Here is a 7,715-nt window from a genome sequence, read left to right as displayed (position 1 = left end):
CTGTTACAATCATGTCATTTTTGCCGTGCGCACCTTTGGGCTCATGCGGACGTGTCAAGTTTAAACAAGGCTTTACGCTTTAACCAGCTCAGCCACAGTGACAGCTCATATTTAGCCAGCTAAACTTTTACTACCCTGTTAGAAAAAATATATAGTTGCATAGTTTCATATGGTTCTTCTCCCTCGCTGTATTATGGGTTTGCTATGTGGGGAGAAATGTGCTGGTTACGTTTGTGAGACAATCAGCTGATTACTATTATTATATTATATATTAAGACCCTTGATCCTCACCTGACTATGGCTTTGTAAACTTTATTATAAACCATGATGTGGTTTATAATGGACTGTGGTACAGAAACAGTGACAATGTTACACACTCTTGGCTTACTCTGGCAATTCTCTGCTGTCTCAGACGACGATATGTTTGTCCCGTTTTAGCCACCGTAGCTTCTTCTAAAGGGAGGGGTGGGCAGTGGGCTGAGCCCTTAGTGCAAACTCGCAACCGAACTGCTAGATGTCGCTAAAAATCACACACTGCACCTTTATAATAGTAATATCAAAGATGGCCCATGAATCCATAAAGCTGAAACATCTATTGACTTTTTTGACATGACAAGTTAATCTGTCTAGCTTAAAATGTTCCCAGCGTTACTCGTCGTAATTGCATTTTTACTAGTAAGAATTCAAATATAGAGCTTTACAATTCAAATCTCCATTAACCGACTGAAGCTTTGATGTAAAAACGCACTAGATGGACGCCTTTAACTGTTGCACTGGCATCTCATGCATTGCATGGTATTTGAGTCGCACAGAACACAAAACTGACGGGAGCCTCTCCAGTGAAGAACAGTGACTGGATTTAGAACCTTCCGATGGCACACAGCTCATATCTCCTTCACTGTAAGTTGCCGAAAGCTAAACCGCACAGGCACACACAGAACCATATATGGAGTCAAATACAGGACTGACAACTATAAATACTTTCTAAACAAAACAATTTTAGCAAAACACTTCTGAACTTGACAAGAAAGACATGTGCAACATCATTGAGCATAAGTACTGATGTTTAATTTCTGTTGGCCTATTTCCAGAGGACTGGACACATGGTACTCTCTACTCTGACAGCAGATGGAAAGACAAGAACCAGAGTCAGTAGGAGGAGTATGACATGTTACAAAATGAGGTAAATGTATCAGGCTGAGAAAAAAAGAGTAAACTGAAGCCAAAACAAATAATTGAGAAAATGCAGTTTTTCTGAAATATTGACCCTACAGGGTTTTTCGTTTCAACGTGTTTGGAAAGGAAATGAAAGAAAAGAAAAGGAGGGAAGAGGGGTAAAGATCCTAATGAGCAGCTGAGGCAGTAATGTTCCTTGTCATCCTGCCAAAGTAAGCTAAAGTGGTTATCAAGAATTTTTCAAGAAACTCTTCCTTGACTATTACTTACTCCTCTTCGTTTCTAGTGGGACATGAGGCAACAACAATTTCCTTCCACTTAACTCGATGCAGCGTGCTGTGCCTTGCCCCATGTCAGACTCATCTCATTCAGTTCTGCCATCACGAGCTTCTCCATGTTGTTTTAGGTCACCCTTGTTTTCTTCTGCCAGGTGGTGTCCATCTCAGGGCAGTCTTTGGGATTCAGCACTGGTCCAATCTGATAACGTCCTTAAACTGGGGGATACATTGGAACATTTTGTGTGGACATTTGGAAAAGAGATTACCGAGAATGTTATCCTTTTCATCCATTGTCACCACAATAGAAATCTATTGAAAATAAAGAATATAAATTGGTAAGTGGCCAACGGCCATAACGACCTGCTGGAAATGGTTTGTGTGTGTCAGAATAGATATTGCACACAAAACAATGGAAATGTCCTGAACTTTGTTAATTAGAACCAGGTCAAGGAGGTATTATCTGGCTTCTAAATCCCTGCAGCCTCATACAGTATGGAGGTTTTGCAACACCAAAAACGTACTCGGTTAGTAACGTAACCTCGGTTCCCTGAGAGTAGGGAACGAGTATTGCGTAGCTAATACGCAGTGGGGAAACTCCTTTCCTCAAGAATATTGAAGCTTATATTTTAAAACGCAGTGCAGCTGCACAGCAATACCAACCGAGCTACTAGCTCGCCCATTGGCTGTGCTGAGGCAGCTCAGACACGCGAAACAAGCGCCAAGCATGTCAGAGCCCGCCAGAATGGGCGTGGCTATAGCTATAAAACCCGCTCCATTTCACCATTGCACAGGTTAAATCGACTGAAGTGAAAGCACCTGAAGATTGCAATAGTGCGGCAGACTACGCAATACTCGTTCCCTACTCTCAGGGAATAGAGATTACGTTAGAAACCGAGTTCGTTGACGTTCCCTTTCAAGAACGGTCACTTCGTATTGCATAGCTCAGGGGTTTTCAGTGGGCATCCCTTTTGACACAACTTACCCAATGCCCCCCCCCCCCCCCCCCAAAAAAACCCCACACACACAGCAATGTCAGACTCTTAACTCCTCATTGTTTGTGTTAACAAGAAAAGGGCTGAAAAGTGCAGGCCGCGTTTACACTGTCAGTGAAATGTGACCCAATTCCGATTTTTTGCTATGTGAGACAGATCGGATGTGTTGTGTTCCGTGTTGTAAAAAGGAAAAAAACGCATGCATTCGGATATTTCAAGATCGGTTTCAGGGCCTCATTCATATGTTGAAATAAATCAGATATAAATCAGATATGTGCCAATGCGACTTTCATGTAAACAGGCAGATCGGATTTTCTGAGGCATTAGGCAACGTCTCCGCGGTTTAATGACGAGAGCAATCCCGACGTGCCTCTCCAAATGGACGCATGGCCCGACAAAACGTGTTGTTGTGTCCGTCGGAGGAATGTGGACAAACGGTTGGCTTGCTCATTCTAAAATTTCAGACCCACTGCTCCTCGTTAAAGCCAATATTTAAACATGCTCCCACCAGTCCTGAGATCTCTCTCGCACACAATAACTGAAGCATATGCGCAGGCTGCAATGATGGCACTTTTCGTTCGCCTCAAAATCATGGGGATGTTTGGCGAACTTTGCATATATTGCAGAGCTAGCATCAAGCATATTGCGCGTTCGTCCATCTGTGCAAGAGAATTTAACCCTTTAACTTGCATGTGCGATGTTTCAGATGGCAAGTGTAGGATAGCCTACACATGATACAGTTGAAAGAATGTGTAAACGACGGTAAAAAAATTGGATAAAGGTAACAAATCAGAATTGGGTATCAAGACCTGCAGTGTAAACGAGGCCTTATTTTCAGAATAATTACAATTTAACTTTTTTAATTTATTAATTTAAACTAATTATTAGGCTATAATTTTTACCACTCTCCGCGCCTCCCCTGGCATGCTCTAGCGCCCCCCTGGGGAGGCGCGCCCCACACTTTGAAAACCCCTGGCATAGCTAATCCGCAGTGGGGACTCAATGTAAAACACTGCAATATTAGCAACTGACTCTGTCTCGACTGGAGCCTAGGGACACAACCCGAGGCTCACAGTGAAACACAAGCCAAAATAAAACTAACAAACCAGACCTGAGTCGGGTCCTAATGTATAATGAGGACTCATGTGGCCAGAATACTTCCTAGAACAATGTTGTGCTTGAGGACAGTAACTTGTTAGACTGATAAGACCGGACACCGAGAGGACTCTAGCTTGCAAGCTGGTCACCTCCAAATTATAGAACCTAACAAATGTGGACGGCGAGGACCAGCTGGCCGCTGCACAAATGTCTTTGATTGGTATACCACTGAAACCAAGCCCACGAAGAGGCTATGCTTCCTGTAGAATGGGCTCTAGCGCCTATGGGACAATCCTGGCCCACTGAGGCATATGCCAGAGAGATGGCATCCACTATCCATCTTGATAACCTCTGCTTCGTGACCGGAAACCCCCTCGGCCGCCGAAGCACACAAAGAGCTGTTCTGACTGCCTGAACGGTGCAGAACGCTCCAGGTAGATTTTGAGAGCTCTGACAGGACAGAGCACATTAGCTTCCCCTTCATTCGCCGAGGGCGGAATCGCTGATAAGGTAATGACCTGCGCTCTGAACAGAGTCGAGAGCACCTTAGGTACATAACCGTGTCTTGGTTTGAGAGTCGCTTTTCCCTAATAACTGACCGGCCACGGGAGCATGGTATGCTGCTTGAGCTTGGAGGGGGTGCTTCCCGCGTCCAAGAGCTCTTGAAGGAAAGAAAGTACCGCTGGTACTTCACATGACTGGGGTTCAAGGTCCCTAGCTGTGCACCAGCTGGTGAACACAGACCACTTCAAGGAATAGAGTCGTCTCGTAGACGGTGCCCTAGCCTCAGTGATAGTATTCAGGACTCTCTTCGGGAGGCCCCAGGATACCCCTTGAGGGGCCACACATGGAGGACCCACTCGCCTGTGTGAGGAGATCTTTTCTCATTGGTACAGGCCAGGGGACTGTGTCCATCATCTGAGCTCTGGGAACCATACCTGGGTCTTCCAGAGCGGAGCTACTAGGAGGACTGCGCATCTGCTCTCCCTGATCTACTCGATGACCTGAGGCATCATCGAGACAGGGGGGAACGCATTTTCTTCGAAAAGAACATCGTGCAGTGAGTGTTGCTCTCTGAGGCAAAGAGGTCGACCTCTGCCCTGCCAAACACACTCCAGATCCAATGGACTGTCTGAGGGTTGAGAGACCATTCCCCGGGGGGAGTGCTGTCTCGAGACAGCATGTCTGCACCCAGATTCTGGATTCCCGGGACATGAGCCGCTCTCAGGGAGCGCAGGTTGACTTGTGCCCAAAGGAGGAGTTTTCTGGCCATGACATAAAGGTTGCCTGACCTGAGGCTGCCCTGGCGATTTATGTAGGACACCACCGCCATGTATGTAGGACACCACCACCACTGACTAAGACGTGGTGTCCCCTTAGGTCCGGCAGAAAACCTCTGAGGGCTAAAAAGACTGCTCTCATTTCGAGGCAGTTTATGTGTGAGCTCTTCTCCGTGCTTGACCAGAGGACGGAGATAGGCTTGCCCTCGTGCAGCGCCCCCCAACCTAGGTTGGAGGCATCTTTGAAAATTGTCTTCCTTCTGAAGACCACGCCCATGGCCACACCCGACTGGTACCAGTCCAGTGTTTTCCAGGGAGCCAGGGCCTTTATGCAGCCGTGGTTCACCTTGATATGCAGGCGTCCTGAACGCCACGCATGGGCTGGCATACGGCGACTTAGCCAGTGCTGTAGTGGGCGCATATGCAGTAGTCCTAGTTGGAGTACTGACGATGCTGCAGCCATAAGACCCAAAAGCCTCTGAAACTTCTTGAGGGGTGTGTGCGCGCCCGCCCTGAGAGAAGCCGCTAGGCTCTGAATAGAGAGTGCCCGCTCTGACGTAAACCGAGCTCTCATTTGTGTTGAGTGCCCAGAAAGATTACATTCTGGCTGGGTGACAGTTTGCTCTTGGAAGTATTGATCCTGAGCCCGAGGCATTTCAAATGGCCGAGGATCCAGGACCTGTGTGTCAATAAATCGGTTTTCGACTAAGCCAGGATGAGCCAGTCGTCGAGATGGTTCAGCAAGCGCACTCCCCGTTGTCTCAGTGGAGAAAGCGCTTCGTCCATGCACTTCGTAAATGTACGGGGTGCTAGGGACAGACCGAACGGTAGGACCGTGTATTGATAAGCCTGCCCCTCGAAGGCGAATCTCAAGAATGGCCTGTGATGGGGCATTATCTGAATATGAAAGTAGGCATCTTTTAGATCCTCTGTGAAAAACCAATCCCCTGTGCGAACTTCCGCGAGGATTTGTTTAGTAGTTAGCATTCTGAATGGCCGTCTCATGAGGGGTCTGTTCAGATGTCTGAGGTCCGATATGGGGCTGGTGCAGCCATCCTAATTTGGTACAAGGAAGTAGCGACTGTAAAACCCCGACTGGCTTAGCGCAGGGGCAACCACCTCTATGGCCACTTTTGCTAGCAGGTTCATTATTTCGGTGCGAAGCACGTGAGCCACGTCGCTTCACACCGAAGTCTCGACGACCCCCTGAAAGCGCGGGGGTCTGCGAGCGAATTGGAGCGAGTAACCTCACTATAGTGTTCATTACCCACTTTGACACTTCGGGAATGGCCTGCCAGGCCTGAGCCCGTGTGGATAGGGGTTGAATGAAAATTGGGGATGGGCCGCCTAGCATGGGGGACCAATTACCCGTGTTTTGTGCACATACTCAGTATGGGGCTGGCTCGCCGAGCCTCGGCTCGAGTGATCTGAGATAGAGTGACAACTGGGTATGGGCCACCTATTGAAAGGGTACCATTGAAGTGGTATGAAACATACTCTTTTTGTACTTTATTGGGGTCGCTGTAAAAACAGCATTTGTTTGTAGGGGTGCGTGCAGTGCAACGGGCCCATTGACTACAATATAAAAATCTACAGCTGCCTGAGCTAAATAGGGAGCTGTGAGATTTGAGTGAGCTATCTTTGAGGGTGGTCCGGCTGTGGCGAGACTCAGGCCCTCTCTTTTCTCTCCTGTTACTAGGAGGCCTTCGGAGGCTCAGGGTTCAACACAATCTTACAGAGGAGAGCGTTGCGGAAGCAGAAGAGCTCGTGCGCGCCGAGTAAGGGGCGTTCCACGATTTCGTCAGCTCTTCGTGCACCTCAGGAAGAAATGGCGCTGGTTTGTGACGGGGGGCCTGCCGGCGCCCTGGTAATAACCATCCATTCAATCTGCTTTTAGCAGGCTCCTTGGGTGTGGCCCACTCAAGCCCGAGATCCGCCACAGCCGCAGTGAGGATTCGAAGCATCTCCGCGTCAGAGTTCGTCCTGGTGCTAGCACTGGACTGTAAGAGAGGAGCGGGGTCAACTGAGCCCGACCACTCTTCCTCAGACGCCGCAGTGGAGAGGCTGTCGTCAAACTGTTCCTCGTCCGATCTGCCGAAAGAGACAAGGCCCGCCACTTGCTGGGAGGGGTGTTGGTCCGCCTGAGTAGACAGGACCGGCGAAGTGGACTATGATGGAGAAAGCGATGCACGTGGGGATGTGGCCGGCGTGGGCTCGCTTAACTCCATTTGCTCAGGTTGACGCTGGCTGAGGCGCTTCTTCTTCCGTGGCTGAAGTAGTGCCGGAAAAGGAAGCGCAGAAGGACCGGTGCCGCCATCTTGTTTCAAGAGAGCTAACCGTGTCGACAGCGTGGAGATGGGCAGGCTCTCGCACTGAGGGGATCCTCCGGCATAGAGTGCAGCTTCCGCGTGGGGAGATCCAGGCAGGTGGCGCACTCCGTGTGCCCATCCGCCTCGTGCAGCTGTGAACAGCACGAGGTGCAGAGAGAACGAGGGTTTTGAAACAACGCTTGTGCTCTCAGAAAATTGCTCTTTCAGAAAAACTGTGTGTCTAACACGAGAAAGGATATGCGTAGTCGCCGGATCGCCGCAGGAGAATGGTGACAGAAGAGAGCGGCTTCCTCGAAAGAAGAAGGCTCTGGTCCGCTTCAGTTAATGTTCGTTCTAGCTGCTTGGCTTGATTTGACGGCGAAGCTTCGTAGAGGAGACAGAGACGTGAAAGGTCGCTGAAGGAGATTAAATCTGTGCAATGGCAAAATGGAGCGAGTTTTATAGCTATAGCCACGCCCATTCTGGCGGGCTCCAAAGTGCTTGGCGCCAAACTGCCTGATTGTTTCACGCGTCTGAGCTGCCTCGCCATAGGATGTGCAGTTGCCTCAGCACAGCCAATGG

This window comes from Rhinichthys klamathensis, unplaced genomic scaffold (genome assembly GCF_029890125.1).
Source record: "Rhinichthys klamathensis goyatoka isolate OS25496 unplaced genomic scaffold, OSU_Roscu_1.1 h1tg000053l_1, whole genome shotgun sequence".
Lineage (NCBI taxonomy): Eukaryota > Metazoa > Chordata > Actinopteri > Cypriniformes > Leuciscidae > Rhinichthys > Rhinichthys klamathensis.
Note: the sequence above shows the minus strand (reverse complement) of the source record.